Source organism: Apteryx rowi, unplaced genomic scaffold (genome assembly GCF_003343035.1).
Source record: "Apteryx rowi isolate R43461 unplaced genomic scaffold, aptRow1 scaffold_454, whole genome shotgun sequence".
Taxonomy (NCBI): Eukaryota; Metazoa; Chordata; class Aves; order Apterygiformes; family Apterygidae; genus Apteryx; species Apteryx rowi.
In genome coordinates this window covers 503,806-528,409 of record NW_020450710.1, presented here as the reverse complement: position 1 = coordinate 528,409, position 24,604 = coordinate 503,806, and positions in this window count along the sequence as shown.

Here is a 24,604-nt window from a genome sequence, read left to right as displayed (position 1 = left end):
GACATTAGAGGCTTTTATTTATTTGTCAGTTGTTGAAGATTTTGGTTAAACAATCCTATTAGCTCTGAATCTTTGGAGCAAGTTTTACATCTCTGTTGAATCCATTAGATCACAAGGCTGTAGCAAAGAGGCACATCATTCCTTCTTTAGGCATTCAACTCCCATTTACATCAATGGAAATTAGATAATTTACACATCTGGTCCTGAGTCTAATGTTTCCAACTGTGGTGTGGGGGTACTGAACTTCAGGCACTAAAACAGACCTATTCTCACCTTCCGAAATCCAGGTGGTTTTGCAGTAAGTAAAATTTGGCACTTCAAAGTGGAGGCACCTAAAGCCCCTAATATTTTTTTTTATATATCTTTATTTGTTTTTCTGAAGATTCAGTCAAAACTATCCATAGCTCCATAGTTATGTTTATCTCTTCAATCATTCTGATTTCAGATTTAGGGTACATTGATAAATAGCTGTATTCTTAACTTTGAGGGAGATTTAATTTCTTCCACTATTCCTTAGTCCATCCCAAATGTCCCTCTTCATATTTGCTATTTTTATCTTTTGAGTTTATTATTTATTATTACTAAATTTATTACTGAAACACATACATGCACTCACATATTTAGGTTATAACACTTAAGAGCCATGCATTTTGCTTGTAAAAACACACACTTTAAAATACAGCTTTTTTATACCTTATTGGTAACATGTCCCTTTCAACATCATTCTCATTATGTAATATATGCATTATAGAAGTATGTTTAAATACAACACAGCTTAAAAGACAATCGCGTTTCTCTAAACAATATATTCTTCTGTGGATAGGTGAGACCTTGCTGGTAATTTTTCATCACAAATCATTCCTTCAAGTCTCTCAATAGTTTCATTGCTTTTCTCTAAAACACTTCCAAGTAGTTACCTGGAATGAGGTTCCAGAAATAAAAATAATAATTCAGGTGTTGTCAAAAACAGCATGAGGTTCAGTGTGTTGATCTTACAAGGTGCTAAGTGCTCTGAATGCAATCCAGAAAATATGTTTATCTGTATGCACACTCCTGTACTGTTTATAGTCTGTGAGAGAAACTCTTACTCCAGTGAAATCAAAGTGGGATCTTCCTTTGAGCTCTGTATTGTCAGGGTTTCACACTGCCAATCTTCACTCATTGCATTGCAGGCATGTTGCTCCACAGCTCAGAAGATGGATCTCTCTCTACAGTGACTTCCTGCTCTGTGACATTATGCTGTGTGACAGTGCCCCAACAGTGAACCTCTTCTACACTATTAAGCATGTATTTGAGGTAGACAGCGTGACCTTATTTTGTATATTCCTGGACATATATCTAAACACCATCAAGGCAGCTTGCTGAGTTGGAATGCATGCATTGCCCTGCCTCAGAAATATGTCTAGGAAGCCATCACAATGCTAAATTAGGACTAAGGATGCCGATTGTCTTCTGGGTACCAGCCTTTCTGGTGGGATGTATTTTTTTGCACAGAAAGGTGGGGAGGAGAAGGGCCAAGGGCTCCTTGTGGAGACGAAGGCTACAAAGGAGAGCATCTGAGCAAGGATGATCGTGCCCTGGAGTGTGTGGAAACAAGGATGGGCTCATCCCAGAAGGAGGGACTGACAGACTTTGGATTCACAGAAGGGGTGACTAAGCGAGGATTTTGTTCTTTTCCAGAGGTCTATGATTTTCAGTTACTTTTAAGGTACCACGAGTGTGATTAAGACATTCTTCTGCCAGAACATTACTCCTTGCTTCTCTGTCACATCATCCCAGTAGGGGGGGAAATTGGAGAAGCGGAAAAGTCCCTCTGAACTTCAAGCAGCGTTCCCGAGAAATGTGCACCAGCAACCAGGGGCGCACAAGGTGGGCCAGGGTCAAGCTAGCTGCACCGCAAGGTTTCACATCCCCAGGAATGGGCAGGGAGAGGGCTGGAGCCATGAGCAAGCCAGCATGAGGAGAGGCCCTCAGGAACGGCTGGGTTTGAAGCAGGTGGGACCCCATGGATTGAGCCCACTCACAACAGACTGGTGACCTTACATGGTGGTACTGAGCCAGGTTGTGACAGATGGTATCCCTGGATCTGAAAAGGGTTCCTGGCTCTTACTGTTTAGTTAATTAATTGAGAGGAACGAATTAACTTGGTAAATTGTGAATACAATATAAAACCCTCTGTTTTTTTAGATAGCTTGTATCCAATGCTTCATTTAAATGATTAGTATAATCTAAGTTGCTGGTAGATTTTAGTGTTTTTTCCCCTGATCTTTGTCAGTTGTTCCCCAAAAGTAATTCTGGAAGGATGCTTCAAAAGATATATGATAAAGCTGATGAGGTTTATTGGACAGGCAGGACCGATGGGATAGAGACACTACTGGCCTAATATGTACCTCTGTAAGRTTTATCTCTAGCGAGTCTCCAGAGCAAAATTCACTCAGTGGCAAGTATTTTTCCACACCAAACGTAATCACTACAGTGCCATATCTTACCTCAGGTAGGTTGGAAATTGGATTTCTGAGATTGCAATGTTTTACAAAAAAAAAGAAAGAGGCACAAATAAATAAATAAATAAATAACCATGCTGGCAGACTTCCAAGTGCAAATGGGAGAATCAGTGGATTGAATTCGTCGTCATGCGTTGGGGTACAAGCTGCCACTCAAGGGAGGACTGTACATGTGAGACCTGAGTGGGCATTTCGTGGAGCAGTGGCTATGCAAGGAGCCAGAGCCAGCAGGGCAAGGGCTAGCTTTGGCCAAGCTGCCTGTTCGTGCAGGCACAGCCTCCGTGGCAGCAGTTAGCAGGGAGTCAATTGTCCTGGCTAAACCTCAGGAGGAATCTCCTCCCCTTTGGTGAGCTTCCAGATAATACGCACACTTTAAAGCCTTTTTTTTAATCCCAGCAGTGCAACAAAAGGAGCTGCCACAGCCCASTCTCAGGGCTAGGGCCCCGTCCTCTTCAAGCACTTCTTTCAAGACCTGGGTGATGTGTCTGTGCCGAGATAGTCCGTTTACCTCCATGGTGGCTTTTTCCAGCAGGTTTCCAGGAATGAGAAGAACAGCTGGAGAAACTGAATGTTATGCTTCATTGATGGGGGAAATTCTCTGTACTGCAATATTAGTACTCACTGCCTGTTGTGGTCACCATGCACTGTCATCAAGGAGGTTTCAAGGGGCTGGTAAGGAAGTGGGATGTACTGAAGCTCTCACGCTTAAGCAATACAAGTCCAGAAGGGTAATGCGGGGAGTATGTTTATCATGTAAACAGTGAACTGTCTGTAAAAGGGGAAGTTTTATGCAGGGATGGGTATGTGGGAAATGAGAAACCACGAATTAATGAGAAACCCTACCGAGGTTAGAGTAATTACTGATTAATTTTGATTTCACTTTGCCTGCTCAGAGTGGAAGCTCCTAAGCAAATACAGAAGCCATAGCATTGCACCATAAATCTTGGATTGGCATGGATTTGAGATTACTCATAAGTGACTAACCCACATCAGCACCAATAGCTTATGCTGTACAATTCTATCAGGTGTTTTGGATGTGCCACCAGGACAGCTGTTTCAGACAAGTGTTTTTAAACATTATTGGAAATCCTCTATTCTCTGTTTCCCTATAAAGCTTCAGTAGTGTTCCTTGGTATTTATTCCTCAAGGGGATTTTGGAGAATAAAAAAATCACTGAAAATACCTCTGCAATGGTATTGTGACTAGCAGCACCACAACTTTCCAGTCTCGTTTCCTGGGACCTTCCAAATATAGATACAGGGTTGTGTAGAAAGCCAGGAATCTCCCCTTTCTGTTCTTCCCAGCTCTAGCCCTCAAGGTCATGCATAAAAATACATCCCTCTGATCTCAAGATTTAATCTGATTGCTCTTTTTTGCCAGGGCAAGATTTTTGGGAAGGTTATCTCCAATTTGAGAAGTGGCTGAGAATGGTGCAATGGTAAAAGATATCTTTGTTTTTAAGAACAGAGGTAGGGCACAGTTCTTCAAGTTTTAATTAGCCTTCTGGAAATGCATAGCTGATGCAGTTTATGGCAAATGCTCATCACTGATAACATGGATATCAAGTTAACAACATGTAGCTCAGACCAGTGTCATTTAAGGTGAGGGAAAGGTCTTTTTCCAGGATTGGTACAAAGGTAGAAACTTATTTTGTGGCAGAGTTCTCAGTTGTTTATTAAACCTGTGCCTATCTGGAAAGTGCTCAGATGGTTAGCTGTAGAACTGATGGTGGCATGGACAACAAGGCTCAGTTGAGTCTCTCCAAAGTGCAAAGACACGTTTGACTCCAAAGCAGATTGCTTTGTCCTCCACTGTATCACATGCACACATGTGGGAATCCTCCCACCATTCCAGAGCTGGGAGCAGTTTTCAAACTATTAAAAAAATCCCTGACACAAAATAGTTTCCTTCTTACTTTTCAAATGTGAAATTCTCAAATTAGAGTGGTGTGTTCTGCAGGAAAGGTTGTATTAAATGTTGGATTTGTTACAGGATGAAGATTCATTATCTTATGAACTGTTTAGCAAGAAATGGGTGCTTTATACCAATAAAGAGAAACTAGGAACTTCCTCACCACAATTTCCACCGCGCTCTAATCCTGGCATACTGGGAGATATCAGACTGTAACTGTACAATGTTATTTTGACATTTTGCTTGAACAAATTTGCCTTCCCATCTGAAAGACTATCTTTCAATCATTGTATTTTCTTATGAAAAATGTTTTAGAAAATGTCAAACAACTCCTAAATTTGCCAAGAAAAATCAGCTTATTTCTAGATACACTAAGATATTTGAATGAACAATTTCGGATAAGAGGGACTAGACTCTCATAAATTACCACAAGTTACATTTGCTTTTGGTAGAGAATTTCATATAAACTTACTTCCATCCACTTTAGCTGCAGTGTATTTTCATGTTTCTTTCTCATCCTGGCCCAATTTTTGCTCACTGTGGGAACAGGATCTTTAAATAAAAGCTTTCTAGTATATTACTGAACAAGCTTGCACTATGGTTCTGAAGTGTATTTATGCTACCATAGTCACAACAGACTTCTGGAAAGACAGCCTAGAAAAATTACCTGACAGGTTGATATACTAATAAGAAGAAAAAGAGAGGAGAAACTTATGGCTATAGAAGATCTTGAAGAGTTTCAGGATGAAGAATAATTGGGAAAGAAACTTTCTCTCTTAGAAACACTTGCCTGATACTACCTGTGTGAGCAGTAGGAATGTTTTCATGTATGGAACAGGAAAAACAAGAAGTGTGTCAAGAACTAGCAACAGTCTCCAAGCTAGAAGTCCTGGAGTCAGGATCCAGGGACAGAACTCAAGTTAATAAAACAGTCCGTAGACAGAGAATAACGACAACCACTCTATTGGTTAAGGAGTGTAGAGTTATGATGACAGAGCACAATCTGGTATCAGATTTGTCATAGCACTGGCCATCTTGGGGCCTTGTGACTGTCCTTTGTTTCAGCCAGTGCTATTACGGTGCTAAATTATCTATGCCAAGTTGAAAATTAATCTGGGTGCTTCTCTTTTGGAAGACAAATTCTCCATCTAAATGCTTGGCCTTCAAGATTAGAGTAAGGTTAGATCTCTTTATGTGCAGGTAGATTTCCACTCTCTTTTTCTTAAAGCTGGCTGGTCCTGAGGAAAGCAGGGCACTTTTAGCTCACGCATAATTGCCATACATACCTGGCTTCTACTCTGCAGCTGGCTTATATTTGACCAGCTCAGCACATGGGAAGAAGTTGTTTGTTGCATCTCTCCCTGTGGACCTGGCTCAATTGCTTTTGCTCGTTGCAGCCTAATGTAATTTTTGCAGTATTACTGTCAAGGTGAGGTTGAAAGAAATAAGAAATCTTGGGGTTATACCATGAATGTTGTTCCTGTAGCGTAGTCATGTTTCACTTGTATTTTATGACCAAATCTTTAATTCCTTGAAGTTATGATATCACTATGACCTGAACGTACAAAGTTAGTGTATTAATAAGGTAGATGCATCTGAGAAAGAGACAATATTCTCCTGCAGACTGCATCATATGAGAAGAAAATAGCCATTTGGGAAATAAATTTTCTCCTACACACAAGAAGGGGAATTTTAAAAATGAAGTGTCTGCACAGATTGAAAGTGAAACTTTTGAAACTATTGAGAACTCTGAGTAACGGATGAGACATGCCCATAATGTTGACAACTCATATCAAACTCTTCATCCAAATATTTTCAACTTCCCAGGTGATCCAGACCCATGGATCTATTTCAGAGCATCAGAGTTAACAGTGTTTCATATCTAGCAGTATAGTTCTGACTTTGTATGTATAAGCCAAGGAAATAATTTCTGGATGTAAATCCTGCTTAGGTCAAGGTCAGGTCTGAGTTCAAAGAACACTGAAGTTTCAGTTCAGATTTGTTTACTGTGAAATCTTGCCAGACCTCTATTGTCCATTATGTCCTCAATGTCTTTTAATACAACAGTTCAGTGTTTGTGATTAATTCACAGGAGCCCACAAGGAGCCCCTTGATCATGTTTTTCCACCTAATTGAAAGTAAGGTTGAGAGACTTCTTTTCTTCTCATGATGCTGATGGAGAAGTGGTATCCCTGGGACTCATAAAAATATTCCTATTTGTACCACATTTTATAGCAATAAGATTTCTGGTGGAGAAAACCCATCTCCACTTTCCAGCTCCTCTCTGTTAATGACTTCCATTGCGTGATGCTATCATTACAGTCACTGGGTCATGTTAACCTAAACTCCAATAATCTCTGCACCTAATCTGAGAAAGAGCTAGGTACTTTTCAAGTTTTCTAAAGAGAATTTCGGAGGACCTAAGTTAAACATTTGAATGCATGAAAATATATCATCATTTTTCGTAAGGAAGGTCTTTTGTAGGCCTCTTGATAAATGATTAGCAGGTCAGCAGTGTGATGACTATAGTACTAAAGACATGTTTTCACTGATATTTCTGCCATTAGGTCAAAGCATCACAATACTTCACCTGATATCAAACTGAAACCAGAATCTGTTTCCATTAAGGGTTATCTTAGAATTAAAAATACTTAGTGTCTGAATCCAACACCACCACTCACCTGCAATATTTTACATGTGATTCCCTCACTGTGGAGCACTCATGGTTTTTAATTCAAATATCCCCTTGAGACCCACTGTGCAGAAGTACATTGAACAGTTCTGTATGCTTGGATGTCTCTTCAATAGTACTGTTCATACAGTAGTTCTCAGCATGAGTAATCTGTCAAGAATTAGGGCCTTTTGCTCTAGGTCAAACATTTGTGAAATCCAGAGGGGGTCTGATTTCCTGGATCCAGTAGAGATTTCTCACAAAAGTAGAGGTATTTTCAAGATATCCAGAACCACAAATCCAGCCCCCCATTGAATTTCAGTTTCCCTTACAGGTCATTATTGTTTTCACTGCTTTATGGCAGTACTGGCCAAAATCAATCTTTTACAGCTCCACTTCCTACTCATACTAAAAGAAAAAGGTTGGGGCCTTTAATCAGACCTATTTATATTTTCAAAATGAGGAAGACATTCTGAAAAAGAAATTGTTTTTGCAGCCAATTCAGGGACCTTCTGTCTACAAAATCTGCTCTAAACACTTTCCCACCACAACTTTCTTTCCATTATTAGGAACTTACACCATGTTGTATTTAGTTTGGTGTTTTGCCAAAAATGTTCTTTAGGTCTCTATAGTACAAAATCTGACAGAAAGCATAACACAAGGAAAAAAGGTATTTTTAAATCCCTACTTTTTTCCATTTTCCCATCAGAAAATTTTTTAAAAAAATACTGGTAATATAAATCCATCTCTGTTCCAGTTTTTACTCTGGTTATTTATACCCTTTAAATATGATCCATGTAGAGACTCCAAAGTTATTAAATCCGTTCAGATAGTCTTTCAGTCTATTCAGGAGCTGAGTGTACCTGGCACAAGCACTGAGTAGTTCCTTTTGGTTTCTGAGCTTGAAGCAAGACTTAAAGTAAATGATTTTCTGTTATGATAATGATGATACTACCAGACGTTCTGAGTGGAAAAGGCCAGGGAGGTTCCGATTCTGACTCACATTATGATATTATCTCTTTCTTTTTTAACTTAAGGAAAACTCAACTCAGATTCCATCTGTGGTTTTCAGCAAGAATAGTGCTTTTCCCTTCTTCCCGCAGAATTTTCCAGCCAGATTGGTTGAACTACAGAAAGGTCAAATGACTTACTTGGAGGGTAAGCCATGAGTCAGTAGCTCAGCTAGCACTGAATCAAATCCTTTCCCGTCTTCCAGTCCAACCACTAGACAACACACAATTGCTTTCATTGACCAGAAAGCTTTAATGAAGTCAGCATTAGCAGTGGTATATGCTAGTATTAGTCTCTGAACAGCATTACTATACATTAGTATGAGTCTGTGAAAATCAGTCATCTTACACCAGCAATTCATTTGATACGTAGCGGACAGAAAATCCTGGGTCCCCCCTCTCTTTGCATGCCTTGTATCCTGTCTGTGCATGTTGCCTTTTGCACACACAGGTCATGCAGCTGTACTCCCATCTACACTAGGAGTTGCTGAGCACAGTTCTGTCCAGGATGCTGGACTGCAGCCTTCATTCTCAACCTTCTGGTCACAAGACCTCCAGTGGAATTTCAGCTGCCTCTCCTTTATAGCCAGGAAGAGGGAAAAGGGCCTATTTTTTTTTCAAAATAATGAACTCATTTTGCAAAATGAGATCATAGTTTGGAAAATGTTCAGAAATGCTGGACAAGATAAACTTAGCAATCAACTTTGACCTTAGAACCTACCAATGTTTGGATTTAGTTGACCTGTATGCATCTGTACAAATGTTGGCATATGCATATAGACATCTGGAAATTTTGCAGATACACTGATGCAAGAAACTGTAAAACATAGAAGCAATGGCTGGAAGGGAGCTTGAGCAAGCATCTAATCCATCCTCACCTAAAGCAGAATGGGCTTTATCTACATCATTCCTCACAGGCAGCTCTTAAAAACTTCCATCTTCTACCTCCCCAGGCAATGTGCACTGTCACTTCACCTCTCAAATTGTTTTGTTAGACATTAAGGGAACCTCTTTTTGCTCTCCCTCATCAAAATGAGTGTGCTACTTTCATGTATAGAAGGTAATGCAATCAAAAAAAAAAAAAATAGAGCCCACACCATTTGGAATGCCAGGTTTTACAAATTCAGTGATACAAATGTAAATGTATCTTTAGCAAGTATTTCTTCTTTTTTTCTTATGGTGCTTTTTTGCAGTACAAAGAGACTTTTTCTTCTCTTTGTGCTGAATAATGCCTGCTTCTGCCTTTCTCCTAATAAGGCTCTATTTACAAAGGTTTTCTAAGTGTTATTGCATGCAGCTGACTGCGTGTGAAGAAAAGGTAACAGGAAAAAGAAACAGTTTTCAAACAGCACTGCAGATTTGACTTTTAAACTTGTCAAAGCCAGGAAATTCATACTGAATCATCTGACTGAATTTGCTGTGCTGTGCTGCGATGCTTTAGCTCATATGGCACACAAGATAACCACTGTTCAGAGACCCTGCAGTAACTCAGCAAAATAGGATGAATGGAGGATGACGTTTCTGCTATAAATCATCAAGTCTATTGTGTATATGTGTAATAGACAGGACGGGAAGCAGGGAAATATGGGACTCTTATGGCATACCAGAAGGAACTTTTCAGCATGTTTCTTCTGCTGATGACTGGCTGGCAGCTCAAAAAAAAAAAAAAAAAAAGAAAAATCTAGTATAAAGTCACCATATAAATTAGAAATGGAAACAGCTACTATTAGATCATCTTTTCCATCCTCTTGTCACTGTGGAATTGTTCCCTACAGTGTGTTCTTGAGTGTTTTGTCCAGTCTACTCTTAAATAACTTAAGCAACAGGGTTTCCATTGCTTCTCTTTGGAAACCTACCCCACAGTGTAGTAGGTCTCGTTAATAGGAAATGTTTCTCTACAGCATAAATTTTCCTGTTCTCAGCTTCATCTCATTAATTCCACTTATACCCCCTTCTCCAGTCCTAATCAATTCCTTTGCCTCATAAGTGTTTATATCCTTCTAAGACTTATGTGGAATTATCATACTCCAATTAGATACCGTTCAGCCAAGATATGYGCAAAGCCCATTCCCTTCATTTTCCTTCAGCCCACATCTAAGCCTTGGATCGTTTTTTCCCCTCTCTGAAGTCCCTTCAGTTTGTCATCGAGTCGCCCTCAATTTAAGTTGAATAAAGGTCTGGCCCCTTCACTGCAGCCAGAGATTCAGCGATCGGGTTTCCAGAACACCATCAATTCCTGACTTGCCAGAAAATAAAATGGAGAAGAGTGGCCATGGAGACCACTCAGGAAGAAGACGAGAATAGAAAAGAAAGGTAGTCTTCAAGGGAAGAATGATGCAAAATGTCAACAGCAGCAACAGCAGTGGTACAGAAAGAAAAGGGCAGGGTTAGGTGGAGAACCCCAGCAGAAAGCTTCGCACCATTTTGGGACCCACAGAGCAGTGCACAGCATCCCCCAGGAGACGAAGCCCATCAGGCCTCACTGGGCCCAGCCTGGCCCCTCATGCAGTCCCCAAATTGCCTGTTGCTCCACGTTCCCCACCCTTTCCACACTCATTGCGCCCGGTAGGGCTGGCCTCACCACTTTGCCTCTATTTCTTACCATTTCACAGCGTCCCACACGATGATCTCATGAGCAGAGGCAACCTGGGCGACCGTGTGTTTTGCAGATGGACAAAGCCAGCTTTGTGTACAGGTTTTTTTCCTTGTGGCTGTAAAATTAGGGGGTGGGAGAGAAACCTGGGCTATATCATAGCCTCCTGGTGGTCCACCCCCTCAGCCCAACCCTGCGGACCGTCCAAAACGTTGTCATTTCACCCCAGAAGGCAAGCAGGCTTGGGGCAGATCCAGAAAACGGATTACAACATAATCCAATTCACAGGGAGGGGTATTTTTGAAAGAGGATTATATTTTTTTCTGGCTGGCTGCCAGAAATAAATAAATGCTGTAAGAATAATGTAATGTTTTTAGAGGGCATGGTGATGGAAAAAGAAGGCTCGTTTCCATATCCACGTTAGAGAGGGGGAGGAGGTAACTTGAGTTTCACAGTGGTGTGCAAACCAGTGTGAGGGTATGTGAGGTATAAATGTTGGTATTTCACACTGGAATTTCAAGCACAATATTCGTCTGAAGAAAGCAATACTTTGTTTCTAATCAGAACAATGTACTACAGGGATTTGGTCTGCATTTTGGCATCAAAAAGCCTCCTCCTGAACCTTTTGTGACCTTCAGAGAGTTTTGCATAATTAGCTTGATTAAAGACAGAGCACAATTTTAGCACCAGGGACCAAAACCCACAAATTACTGAGGATCGCGTGTTTTGCAAAATAATACCGTTCATGTGATTATTTGTTTTGCTCTAATCATTTTTGAAATATTACTCCATTGCTTGGACTTGAATTACTGGTTGTAACAGATAGCCAGTTCCCAAATAAAATGTAAGTCTCTACAAAAATGTTTCCATTGCATGAGAAACTGTTATTGGATTTCTCTAATGTCACAGGGCTGAGTTTGATGTTTGTATTAGGGGTATTACTGAAAAAGGCCCTCGGTTCAAGTACTTCTCAGCTATGTATGCTGTCATCTCTCTGGGCCTCCCTCAGGCTTTGCTCTTACAGTTTTGATTTTAGTGGGTTAATCTTAATTTTTCAGTGCTGTAAATCCAATAAAAAACAGACCCAGAACATATACTAATATATGGCTAGACTTTCACATCCAGGAAGAATCAAGCTGTCTTACAGAGAACAGTTTGGGAGCTGCTTTCATAATGGATCAAGGAATCCACAAAATAAATGTGAGGACATGAAACAGAGGGAAGTACTGCCCTAATGCTCTTTGGGTCATGCAGGGTAGACACTGAACGTGCAGTACATCCCCAAAGCATTGCCAGAATAGAGATACCTGTCTGTTGATATAAATAAAAGGCACCACTTTGGCAAGGTGACCCGCCTATCCCCTGCATGCGAAAACAGAGACCGTCTAGTTGTTTTCTCTCCTCTCAGACAAGAGGTGGTAATTTCCCACTGCCTGACAGTGGTGGGAAGAAAAATGCTCAGAATATCCCAAGTGTGTCTCAGGCCCAGACAGAGAGCTCTTTTATAGGATCTTCGTCCTCTGCCAAACACCATTTTCTGCACCAGTTTGGTATGGAGCAGCCATGGAGCCTTGCCCATCCGCTTGCCTTTCCTAAGAGGTTTCTCGACATGTTCCCTCTTCCTCACACAATGAAAAAAGAAATTGGGCAAGTGCAGTTGGGTTTCCATGATCTGCTTTCACATGCATATATAACAGTGTGAGGCCAAGCTTACATCCTGCTGCTCATCTGCCTGGTTTCTAGTAACTTCCAACCTCAAGAAAGTAAGTCAGCTACGTTACAGGGCTTGCAAGCTATTTAAACGGACCCTGCCCTCATCCACACTGTACCTACAGTCCCCACTGTCAGCTGGCCTGCTACACATAAATGTATGCAACCCTCTGCTGTTAGCACACCCTCATTGCTGCAGAAGATCTCAGCTCAAGACCTTCATGTGTTAAAAGAAATTAAGGAAGTTGCAAAATTTGTTGGTACAATAATAGCAGTGGGTGTTCTTACAGAAACCAGTATAAGCTGGTTGAGTGGCACATCTGGGATGGTTTTAAGAAGAAACTTGATTAATACCACAGATGACTGCTATTTAAAGCCACTTGTTTTGATGCATAGTTTGGGGGAGGTTCAGTTTAGCCTTAAGGAAAAAGCAGGAGTTAATACAGACAGTAAGCATACGTACTCCACTGGATGATATTGATCACTGCCAGTTTAGGTTTGGTATTTTAAAACTGGGGAACTTGCTTGGAATAAAGATGAGGAAAACAGCAGCAAACCGCCTGTGCCTTTGATCAGAGATTCAAGCTGAAGGTCAGGTGAGAAGATCTCGTTTGGAAAACTAAGTCAAGGAGAAATAAAAGGGCAAGTTATAATGTGTGGTGAAGAGGAGAAAGGCATGAATCTGCTGCAACTCACTCTGCAAGATTAACCTCAAAAAAGAAAACCACCGCCCAAAGAAATTAGCACACAATGATTGCCAAGTGAGTTTTAAACAGGAAATGACCATGGTCATGAGAGCAGATAAAGATGGGTAGGACATGAGGATAAGCCCATAATGATAAAGGCTCCTTGCTGGATGCTGCAAATGTCAGCTGAGTAACAGCTGAAGAAGATTTTGGTGTAGGTAAATATATTTATGTGTTGGTCCTTTGCTGTTTGAAGATTCCTGATTCCATGGCTCCTTTTGCAGGGATGTAGATGATGATCAGGATTGAAGACTCTAAGGCTGGAGGAACTTGGAAGAAACTCACATTTAGTAAGTTAGGGGGACCCCAAAGTACCCATCTGAAGGAAGTGAAGTGTGAAATAAGTGGGATACTGTCACAGAGATATATTGTATGCCATTAAATATAGCTGTTATTAACCAGCACTAGAAAGTTCACCCAGTGACTATTTTTGATAAAAGATCAGAGGAAGATGCTGGAAACCTTTCACTTCAAAGCAGTAAGCTTCCCATTAATCCTGGAAAGTGACTGAGGATCCAGTTGGTAATAAAGCAGTGAACTGTATTTGCGGTGTATAGCTTACCACAAGCCAAACCTAAAGAGGCTCTGCAAGGGAAATTCTGCTCTGCTTTTCAGTAGAGAGCCTGCTTTGAGTAACTGCGTGCAGAAGTAGATGAGGACGAGTGATGAATCCTCCACTGCACACTTAAATTTTAAATAACTTTGTCACAATGTTTTGTATCTTTTTTTTKGGGGGGGGAGGGAGATGTTTTCCCCTCTTTGTATAAGAGAGGATAAGAATAATGCAGCTTTGGGGAGCAACAGATTTTAGGCAGCACTCAATTCAGCATACAGACCAGTGGCACCGTATGGGAGGTGGTATTATAGCAATCGATATAATGGATTGGACTGTGATCTGGCATGCACTAATTTTAGGCAGATGCAAGTCCTTCAACTGTAATGGATTTACCACAGCTTCACACCAAATGAAGTGCAATGAGTTTTGGGTGCAATATGTCTACATCAAGCAATGAGACTTGTGATTTCTGATATCTTTTTCATTTTTCTTTTTTTTTTCAACTGAAGTGCTAGCATGTTGCGTGGTGTGACTCTTTTATTATCATTAATGGTTACCGCTGTTTGTTGTAAGTTGCGCGTGGGTTCCTATGCAAAACAAAGGCATGGCACTGCTCTGGCTGGGGAGCTCTGTGCCAGCTCTTCACTGAGGAGCATCACAGTGGTTTTGGACATGTTTTTCTTTGCTGGAAATGGAGGGAGGAAAACAGAGCATGTGTGCACAGCAAAGGTGAACTTTCCAAACCTGGTTAATCTTGTGGTACCCTTGCTGTGCAGATCCCAGCTGTGGCAAATGAAGTGGAGCCAGGAGAAGCAAAAGCATGAGGAATGGAAGGAAGGAAGGAAACAAAGGAGAGAAGCAATGGAGGAAAAGAAGACAAGGTAACAAACCAGGGAGAGAGGACCAGCGAGCTGCAGGCAGGCTGTGATAGCAGCACTGCTCTTGGAAAAGACAAAAGCAGAGGGAAATATTTCTTTGCAGATAAAAAACACCCAGTGATCTGGAGCTGTGCTGCCTTTCTTCTGTGTGAGAACTTGTCTCCTGCCAATCCATTTCCCACTACTAGTCATCAACTCTGCCTGAAAATGTGCAGCTGGAGGAAACGGGCAAAAGTTCTCCTAAAAGAAGAGCTCCTAGCTGTGTTTAACACATATTCACAACTCTCCCTCAGCCCCTGATTAGCACTCAGCTCTCTTTGCAGCTGTGCTAATCGACAGTCAGCAGCAGGTTGCTCGCTGCCGGTGTGCGAACCCCCCATCACCAAGATAGCGAGGAAAATGGGGAAAAGTGAACAAGGTGGGGAAGATGGGAAGCAGCAGACACATTTGGGGCTGAAGGAAACAAGAAGAAACTCACTCTGTGGCCCTCTCCTCCTCCTCTTCTAGCCTCCTGCTTGGCTGTGGCTGGAGCACATCTGATGTGTAGGCAGCACTCAGGGCCCAGGAATTTGTATGGCCTCACTGTTTGTAGGAATATGCCTTGTACAGTTGTTAGAGATGCTTTTGTCTTGTCAACACAGGAAACAGTGTAGATGAGTCCAGGCCTGGGAGGCAGCCACAGATTAGGGAAATTGTCTTTGGAGTTTTCTGTATGGGCCGATGTAAATTTAAAGAGGACAGTATGCTGTTGTATATATTTGTGGGTTGTTGGGCTTTTCTTTTTTTGCAATGGCTAAGTAAAGAAAACGTGTTGTAAAAATATGACGTTTCTACTTCCAGCTTTGTAGCTTATCCTGATCTGGGTAATAATCAAAGTTTGGGATTTCATTTTCCTATAGGCTGCTTTGATCAAACATGAAGAGGAATAGGCTGTAAAATGTTATCCTTTGTGCAGCAAGCTGCTGTCGATTCCTCCAGTTGATCTACTCCCTTTACGATTGACAGCTGGCAGAAGTGAGCTGCGGGCTGCATGATGGAGGGGTAGGAAAGGTATCCTGTAGAATGACAGCATGTAGGATACCTCTAGGCTGCACAAGACAGGCACTATAGGTAATTAATTAATATTACGGAATCTCCTAATTATACAGGGGCTCCCTGGCTGCCTTTCCTTAGCTCATGAAAGATCATTGCTCAAGGTCTCTTTGTATCAACACTTGCCGGGTCTGCCATATTGAGCTGAAATGGGTTCCTTTGACAGAGCTGTCCTGGATAGTTTTGATTCATTTCTGAGCAAATTTCAATGCTGTTGACATCTACARTGACTGCCCTTGCCATGACAGCAGTACAAATCAAGAGTAACTCCACTGAATGGCGCTACTATGAGACCAGGGCTTTGAAAGCGCAGAAAAGAAGTTTTGGAGGAGAGATGAGATGACCACAGAAAGCAGAGTAGAGGTTACACTGTGAAATGACTTTCCTTTGCCATGCCATCTCTTCCTCTCTGTGTTCGTAGTCATTCTGCTGAAGGTTACTGAGCCAGAATTAGGCTGGCCAAAGGAAATGAGTGTGCATCATTTCTATTTCTTGTGCCTCTGTTGGACCACATGATCTGTCAGATCACATGATTTGGGGAATGAAGACAGAAAATGATGACATGTTTCTGGTGTATGAAATAGGAAAAGCCATCATTTAACCAGTGAGGTCCCTGTGGGATTTGGGGAACCTGTGGGGTGGAATTGCAGTGCAAGGCAAACCATGTGAGTGCATTAGCCATACTTGGAGTGGCTGGGATTTCCACAGCAGTCATGAAATGCAGAAGGCCAGGGGCACACATCTCTGCATATTTGCAGAAGAGAAAACACAGAATTTGTTCTGCTCTTAACTACAGCTGATGTCAATAGAGTCACAATGGAGAGAAGCCAGTATGAAAAGAAAAGGTTTTTTGGTTTTGTTTTTAAACATTTTAGTCTGTTCCATAGTTCTATCAGCAATGACTTGCCTTTGAATATAGCAGCAGTCTGTATTACACTTATCCCAGCACAGTCCTTAATAATATCATTATTTTCTAATATGTCAAATGTTGCTGGGAAGCCACTCCTCAGTGAGGACTAGCTGTGTGGAAGGTTTCAACTCTTGTAGTTCAGCTGTTTTTAATTACCCACACAGATAAGTGTGGCTATTTCTTTTCTTTGAACCAGAAAAGGTTTCTTTTTCTATTTTTAACCCCTGAAGATGGCAGGGTAATTCAAATGAAAGTTTTCAGGCCAGAAGTAACCTTATTTGTTTGTTTTTTTCCCTTTGCCCTTTGAGGACCAAACCCAATTTTCCATGAGCCAAACTTTAACCCATACCTATTCACTTCAGCTTGATTATATTCAGGTCAGGTTTTCATAGCTCTATAATAACCATAGTATCTGAGCACCATCCAGCCATGCACTGAGCAACATGACTTGCATTTCTCTTTTGAAAGCATCCTTCTGCGGCACCGCTCACACAGAGAGGCGCTGCTTAGTAGGATTCTTCATTGAGTAAGATGCTACTCAACAYGTATAAGGGTGACAAGATCTGGTCCAAAACAAACATGTATGACCAATTTTCCAAAAGAGCTCAGCATGTTGCCGTTAATGCCACAATGGGGAGAGCCTGCGTGCTAAGCACTTATGAAAATCTGGCCCTTGTTTAGATGTGAATGGGGGCTTGAACTCTTTTGAAAATCTGGCTACAATTGTGGGTGCTGAGTGCTGAGGAAGCAGTGGTGGTCTTGGACCAGTGCTGCCATTACTCCCGATTTACACCCTTGTCAGCTGATTGATTTTCAGCAGAGTTATACCCTTGTGGAGCTGGAGCAGCACAGTCGGGCTGTGAGCCCTTGCCATCACTTATAAATCAGGGCACATATAGATAGCTTTTTTTATTTTTTTAAGAAAATGTTTTTGAAATATTACCCTGTTGCATGAATCTGGGTTGCTCCTGAGCAACTGCCAGCTCCCAGATTAAATGTAAGTCATTACGGAATGTTTTCCTCTCATGGGAAAGACTGGAATGGCTCGGTGTTAGTTTTGCCCTCCAACATTAATTCTAATTACCTCAAAATGCAAACATGTTTGAGTTTCCAGCAGATGACATTATTTTCTCTTTGACATCAGACATCAAAGGAAGAAAAATAAACATGGGACAGTGACAGCATTAGGCCTCTAGTCATTTTTCAGAAGGTTTTTCGTGTTCTATTCCAGACTGGTTCTTCTTTAAGTCTTGTCTTGGATATTAGGGAGGGGAAAGGTTTGCAACTTGGAGACTGATGGAGTCTTTTCCCTTCCCTTCCTTTCTTTAAAAGAGGGAGGGCAGAGAAAGGAGAGAAACAGTCTGGTTTAGATCAGAATTGGAGTCTTGGTTTTTTAAACACACACATACAGACACACACACCCCAATACTTGGGTTGTTGTTTTTCTTAATTTATTTTTAGCTTTTTCTTCTGAATGCTCGTGGATGATACTGTTACATTTCAAAACTGCAATAATTCAGAGGCCAGAAATTTGACAGTTATAGAATATTTTGCCCATGCCTAGCAAGCACAAGATCAGAAACCAAAAATTTTGCAGATGTTTGGTACTTTTTAGGCATTGCTGTCTTGTCAGATGTCACTGCTGTAGAAAGTAGCTGCTGTTTCCAGGTACCTCCTCCAGATAGCAATGACTCTTCCAGTACTGTGAGTATTGAGAGTCAACTGACTGGGAGATCTGCCTCTGCTCCCACATGTCAGGGCTTGGGATGTGCTAGCTTTTGCCCCCCTATGCCCTCTTTTTGGAGGCCTGGAGATGGCAGTGAGGTGTCATATGGGAATCTTCCATGCAGCTAGATGCAGTGCCAGGATCCTCTTGCCTCCACCGCTGTCCTGCACCTGGAGCCACCTCTTCCCAGTTTTGCCTTCAGCTCCTGAGTGACCCTGGACCACAAGCTGGAGCCTGTCTCTGTGTCTGTAAAATGGGAATAATGCTACTGCTCAACATCATGGGCAGCACTGGAAGAAATAATGGCCCAGTGATTAGAGGCCCTGTGCTTTGGTGAGGTGGGCTGTAGAAAAGCCTATGCAAGAAATCAAATCCTAGGAAAATGACAAAAGTCTATTCCCAGGAATAGGGCTACAGTTCCCTGGGCTAACAGGGTTATTGCAGGACGTGGCTCAGGTGCCCTGTGTCAGCAGAGCTGTGTGGGGAGGCTCGGGCAGCACATGTGTGCTCCTTGTTCCTCGCTGTCCAGAGCACTAAAGCTGCCTCCCGAGCTCTGAGGCAGGTCGGCCTGCAATGGGCATCGCCGGACAGGGCTGGAGCGGTGGCCTGCGCCCTTTGGCACCCTCCTGTCCTGCCCCTTGATGGAGAAACATCTCCTTGCCCTGTATGTGGTGAGGAGTGCAGTTTTAGGCCCCTCTCCACCCACCCCTCAGAATTTAAAAAGCACAGAAACAGATTCATTTTCAGTCAATAAAAAACAATAAATAAATAAAGATGGGCCATGCTTTGCAATTGTTGCCTGCAGTGCGAGCTCCTGAAGCGTCTCCTTGGGACACCACTAATGTTTCTAATAAAGCTGATGGGCAAAATCTTGGGCCGGAGCATCTGGGCTGCTCAACCAGCTTCGTGCCTGTTTGCCGTGGTGCTGAGCCATGCAGGGAGCTGGGGGAGAGCGGAGACAGCGTCCAGACTGGGGCTCCCTGGGGCACCATTATCCCTGTGGAGGGGCAGCAGGGTAGAAGGATGCACTGAAATCGCTTTTGTACCTCTCCTGTGGTCTTGCACCATAGCATAAGGGGTGATGCTTTCCGACTGAACTCTTCCTCAGAGATTTTATTTAGTCCCTGTGTGCAATATCAGGAAATTTCACTGTGACAGTCCTTCTTCCAGGAAGCATTTTAGGAAGGGATATGGGTCCCTTCACAAAAAGCAAAGAGAAAATACTTGATTGAGTAAAATGCTTTACCTTCTCAAAAATGTCCATATTGACTTTGGGAGAGATCTAACAGGGGACATCCTGAACAGCTCTTTTGAAAAAGAGAGCCTTGAAAACTTGCCCTCTGAAAGTCAGTGTTTCCATTTGGGCACTCAGAAATGGATGTACTTAAAATCAAGCTTCGTATGGAAATTTGAACCAGCTTGAATATTAATATTAGCAACAGCTCTGCACATTGGTAGAGTGTACCACTCCTCTTCCAACAGACTATATCATTTGGGGATATGTTTTCAAAATTAGATACCAAAAACATTCTTACAAATGGATTCAATTACTTTCTGTCTGTACAAGACCAGGTTTGTGTAAGCAAATGGGCAACTGCCTGAGGAGAAATGGGTAGTGGAGTACGTGAGTATCCTTTTTCGCACACATTAGTGCATATTTGGTATATGAGGTGGTGCTTACACATTTCTCCYTTCACTGTTTAGGCAGCCAGTTTTTTAAATGTGGCCTGTGGTGTTTCTGTTCCTTTGATGTTTTCAGATGAGTTCTAGTTCTTTTAACGTATATGTTTTATCTAATTCTCTGCTAAGGCTATCTCAAGGTTTCAGAGAAAATCTGGATCAGGTTTTGTTTTATCCACCCCGGTTCACCCATCTCTAATTTAAATGAAAAGGGAGCTGGATCCACTGGTAAAACTACATTTACAACTTCGTGTTTATGATGTGAGAGATCCTCTTGCTTCAGAAATTCATACTCCTTCCATTCTCGTTAAAAGAAAGTCTCTGTTGGCTACTAGAAGCATCAGGCCTATGAAGAGTGGGTGAGTTGCTCTCATCTCATTTGGATGCTGAAAGATGGATAATAATCAGATTTACATGTAGCCTTTTAGAGTCAACCTAGTACTTCACCCATAGTTATAAAATGAGACCAAAGATACTGGCACTGGGTTGCATCTTCTGTGAAATCTGAACCAGACATTGCTGGCACTATACTATGGAAATGAGCCTGACCTAAATGAGTTTCTGCTCAGGCCGTGAGTAAAAATCAACTGTATGCTTTGCATGGTGTAGGACTGCTGTGTACAGAAGAGGCTTATTCGTGCGAGTTCCTGGGCACCCCCAGCCCTTCACTGAGATCAGTGCATGTACTGCAGTTGCTCAACCATTCCTCAGGTCAAGCCCTCACTAAATTGTATCCCTAGCAACGACATAAGTGTACAAAACTGCACAAAATGACGTATGTGCGTGATAAGTAGCAATGTGTCCGTTAATACTGCGTGACTCGGTGGAGAGGAGATTTTTCTACTGCAACTTCAGAAGTGCTTAGGACAACAAGATATTCTCTGTGGGAGCCGTCTACTTTCCACGTGGAAAATGCATGATGGGCTTTTGGGTAGAACTGGATATATTTTGCTGCTTTGAATTACTGCCTGGATGAGTCAAACTATTTTTTTGTCATGTCTGATCTCTGTTGTGCTGGCGAATGGCTGTTTCTTCATGGACCGTGGATTAAAGTTCCTATAAATGGTCAGGTTCTCTTCAGCTGTAGGTTTTTTTTTTTTTTTTTTAATGAAAATAAGTATTTGAAAAGAATTTCTCTGTGATCAGTACCTGTTTGGCAGTTACACTTTTTGTGAAGCGTATGTCTGGATAGGAATCAGAGCCGGTTTTTGGAAGAGATGACCTACTGCCATACACCCTTGCTATTTCTTCAAAATCTGACTGTAGTACATCTTTGGGTCCTTATCTTTGCTGCTGGTGTAGGTAGAATGAGTCTACAGGAGAAAAATAACATTTTGTGTGAGGTAGTAGCTGCTGTTGCTGTAGGTACTGAGTGAGGCTGTGCTGCAGTCATTAATCTTGTACTCCTCCTGTAGCCTTTCACTAACAAGAGATAAAAGCAAGAACACCACTTCTTGGGGATTAGAAAAGGAAACTGTGCCATTTGGGAGGGAAGACTCAAATCCACCAATTCATAATAGCAAAGCATCTTTCCCAGGTGAAGCTCAGTAGTCTGAGCTAATACTACCTTAAATAGTAGAATTTCTTTTAGAGAAATAGTGTTTAGGTGCATTCAGTAGTTGCGATGCTTGGTACAGAAGGCAGCCATCACAAGCACATTCATATGAACTGTTTTTTACAAAATAGCCATCACTTACTGGACCCAGCAGCTGCCAGAGTCTGATTGCAACTCTATGAATGTTAATATAAAGAGGCCCCACCACAAGCTCTTTTATTATCCTGTCCTTTAACACCATGTAGCTAGTACATTGAGGAATGATTACAACGAGCAAATTGTTTGGCTTTAGGTATTTACAGATGTGGTGTTTTATAGTTGCTCAACATTTTAAGAACTAATGAAAAGAAAAATATACCTTCCACCCCACAAAAGTATGTGAGAAACATTAACAATGTGCTATGTGCTTCCTCGTACTACCAGTGTTTGGACAGCAGTCACTTGCTGCTATCTGCCAGAGACTGAACTGCCAATATATGTATGGGGACACCTCCAGAAATTCTTCAGAGCATGTTCAGTTCAAGGTTAGCTCTCTGGAAATGGCCATGTAAGAAAGATAACAGGCCATGAAGATTCTCTAGTGATGTGCAATGTGCACAACTCTCAGGGAGTGCTCTGGATGCCTAGCAAGACTATTACATATGTAATGGTGATACACTGTGGAAACTGAGCAGTTGTTTTACCCTGAAGTAGTCAGGAGAAATTGGTTTAGGTAGGTTTTGGTTCCTGTCTTTTATCCACTGGACCACGCTACATGTCATGAGACGTGCACGGTGCTCTGAGCATCCCGTGTGGCCTCTTGATTGCCCCACTTAGTAACAGACCTTTGGCACATGCTTTACTCGCCAGATCTGCGGACACTTGAATGAGCTATAGGAAACATCTTGTTGTGGAAAGAAGATCTCTGACTGCCTGTGTCCAGCCGATCAAATCCTCCTGGCTAAGATACTGAGGAGGCACTGAAAAGGGAAGCATGAGCTGTGCTTGGCTGAAAGGAGCCCCTGCAGGATGTGCAGCTGCCCAGTGAGCCAAACACACTAGTTTATCCTTGCTCCAACCTGCTACATCAGGACCAAGAGGAAAACAGCATGGTTAGTAGTTGTGCTGGCTGCTTATTTTAAACCCTTAAATCAGTATCTGGGGTGTAGAGAAGGTGAGGCCAAGGCTTGCAGAATTGGGTAAAATAAGGCTCTCAAAGCCAGGTTCTTAGGAGTGTCTGATTCCTTTTGATTTCAAATGGTTTTGAAAAGCAGAGCCTAGTTCCATACTGTAGCGCAAAAGCAGTCTGATTTTCAACTGTGATGTGCACTAAAAAACCCAGCTGAAACTGAGAGCTCTCCATCAGTCTACTGGTGTGAGACATCCATAGACACCTTCCCAGGTATGCATGTGGCTCATGTGTGTTTGTAGTCCCTGTTCTTCCCATAGGCTTTCCATGACACACATATATTCCACATGCAGCACTATATGAAGTATACATATGGGCTTATGTTTCTAGCAGAGTCCAGCATCCACAGCTTGAGCCAGCGATCATCTTCCAGCATGTCGTTTAGGAAGGGACCAAAACAGAGACTCGTTGTCCTCCCAATATTACTGGGTTCAGCAATGAACTGTGGGAGGAATCCCTTTTATATATAAATATAGGGACTGGGGCTGAGCCTGAGCAAAGTAGCAGAATATGAGGACCCATCTGTAGTTCTGGGATGATAAAACGGTAGTGGTGGGAAGTAGGATGTTGGGAGAGGTGGCAGCATTTCATGGTGAAGGCATGTTATATTAAGTTCAAGGAATTGCTGCAATTCAGCAGCTGGTTCAATCAAACCAGCTGAAACTGCCCTCAGTACCATCCTGGACCAGATTTTTCAGAAAAAATCAGCAGCATGGTAGCTAAGCCCTTTTGCAAAACATCTTGCCACTTATTGTCACAATAGAAGCTGCTGGATGCTGACCACTTCAGAGAAGCTGAACCAAATGTGAGATGCCAAGCACTTGAAACTCTGGCATTGAGCTCTGTGGAGAATTTGATCCATTATGTGCTGCTCCACTTCAAAGTGGGTAGCAGCTTGTGACAACCGTACAGCATCACAGAAAATGTCACTTTTTGTGCAAACATTTAACCAACAGAAAGCGGCTTTTTAGCTTGGTAGTAAATTTCACCCAAATTTTAATTTGCTTTGAAAATTTTCAGAATTTTTACTGTCTGGAAAAGGAATATTGGGCGTCGGGTCTTTCTGATGAAAATTTTTATAGAATATTGGGGTGGGTGGGGGGGACAGGAGGGAGAGAGAAGCAGTGCATTTCTCCACCAAGTCTTGTTCACTGTCTTCTGACACAAAATAAAGAAATTACTAGGACAAGTCTAAATCCAGAAAGAAAGACAAAGCCTACCCTTTTGAGATTTTCTTTCTTCTTCTGCCTAGATTGGTGTTATAACTTTGGGAGGAAAGAAAAGGATACATACCTTCCCAAAAGAAAAGAGGAAGACAATTTAACATGGACTAAGCTCTGCAATTGGGGTTCAGACCCATCTCCAACTTTCAGTATAATCTTTCTTTGGATATTCTTTTCTTAAATCAAACCCAGGAATTATACAGCTGTTGAGATAAGAATAATTAAGAACAATGCATTTCCTTTTAAAGCTCCTCGAAGGATAACCTCTAATAAGATGAATTGAGCGTCTCATTCTGGCCACACACAAATGATGGCTCATATTTAGTAACAACATTTTTTGGGGCAAAGATAAGCTAATTTTGCTCAAGAACAGAGGGTGGTCTTTAAGCCTTGCATTTGTCAAAGAAACAAGCACTTTTTTATCTATAGTGTATAATCTTCCACAGCTCAAAGAAGAATAGTGTAGGGGGAGGGAAATTCAGGCAATGTATTTATGTTGGAGCACAGGCCTGAGCGTCTGAACAGAGCACGAAGTTAAAGAGACAACAGGCTAGATCGTGAAAACCTTACTTGCACTCAGAGGCTTACACAAATCGATGCCATTGCTGTAAGTACTCAGCCCAGTGACTAACTGCTGGGTACTTTGGTCCCCTGTGAAAGTGCCACAGAAC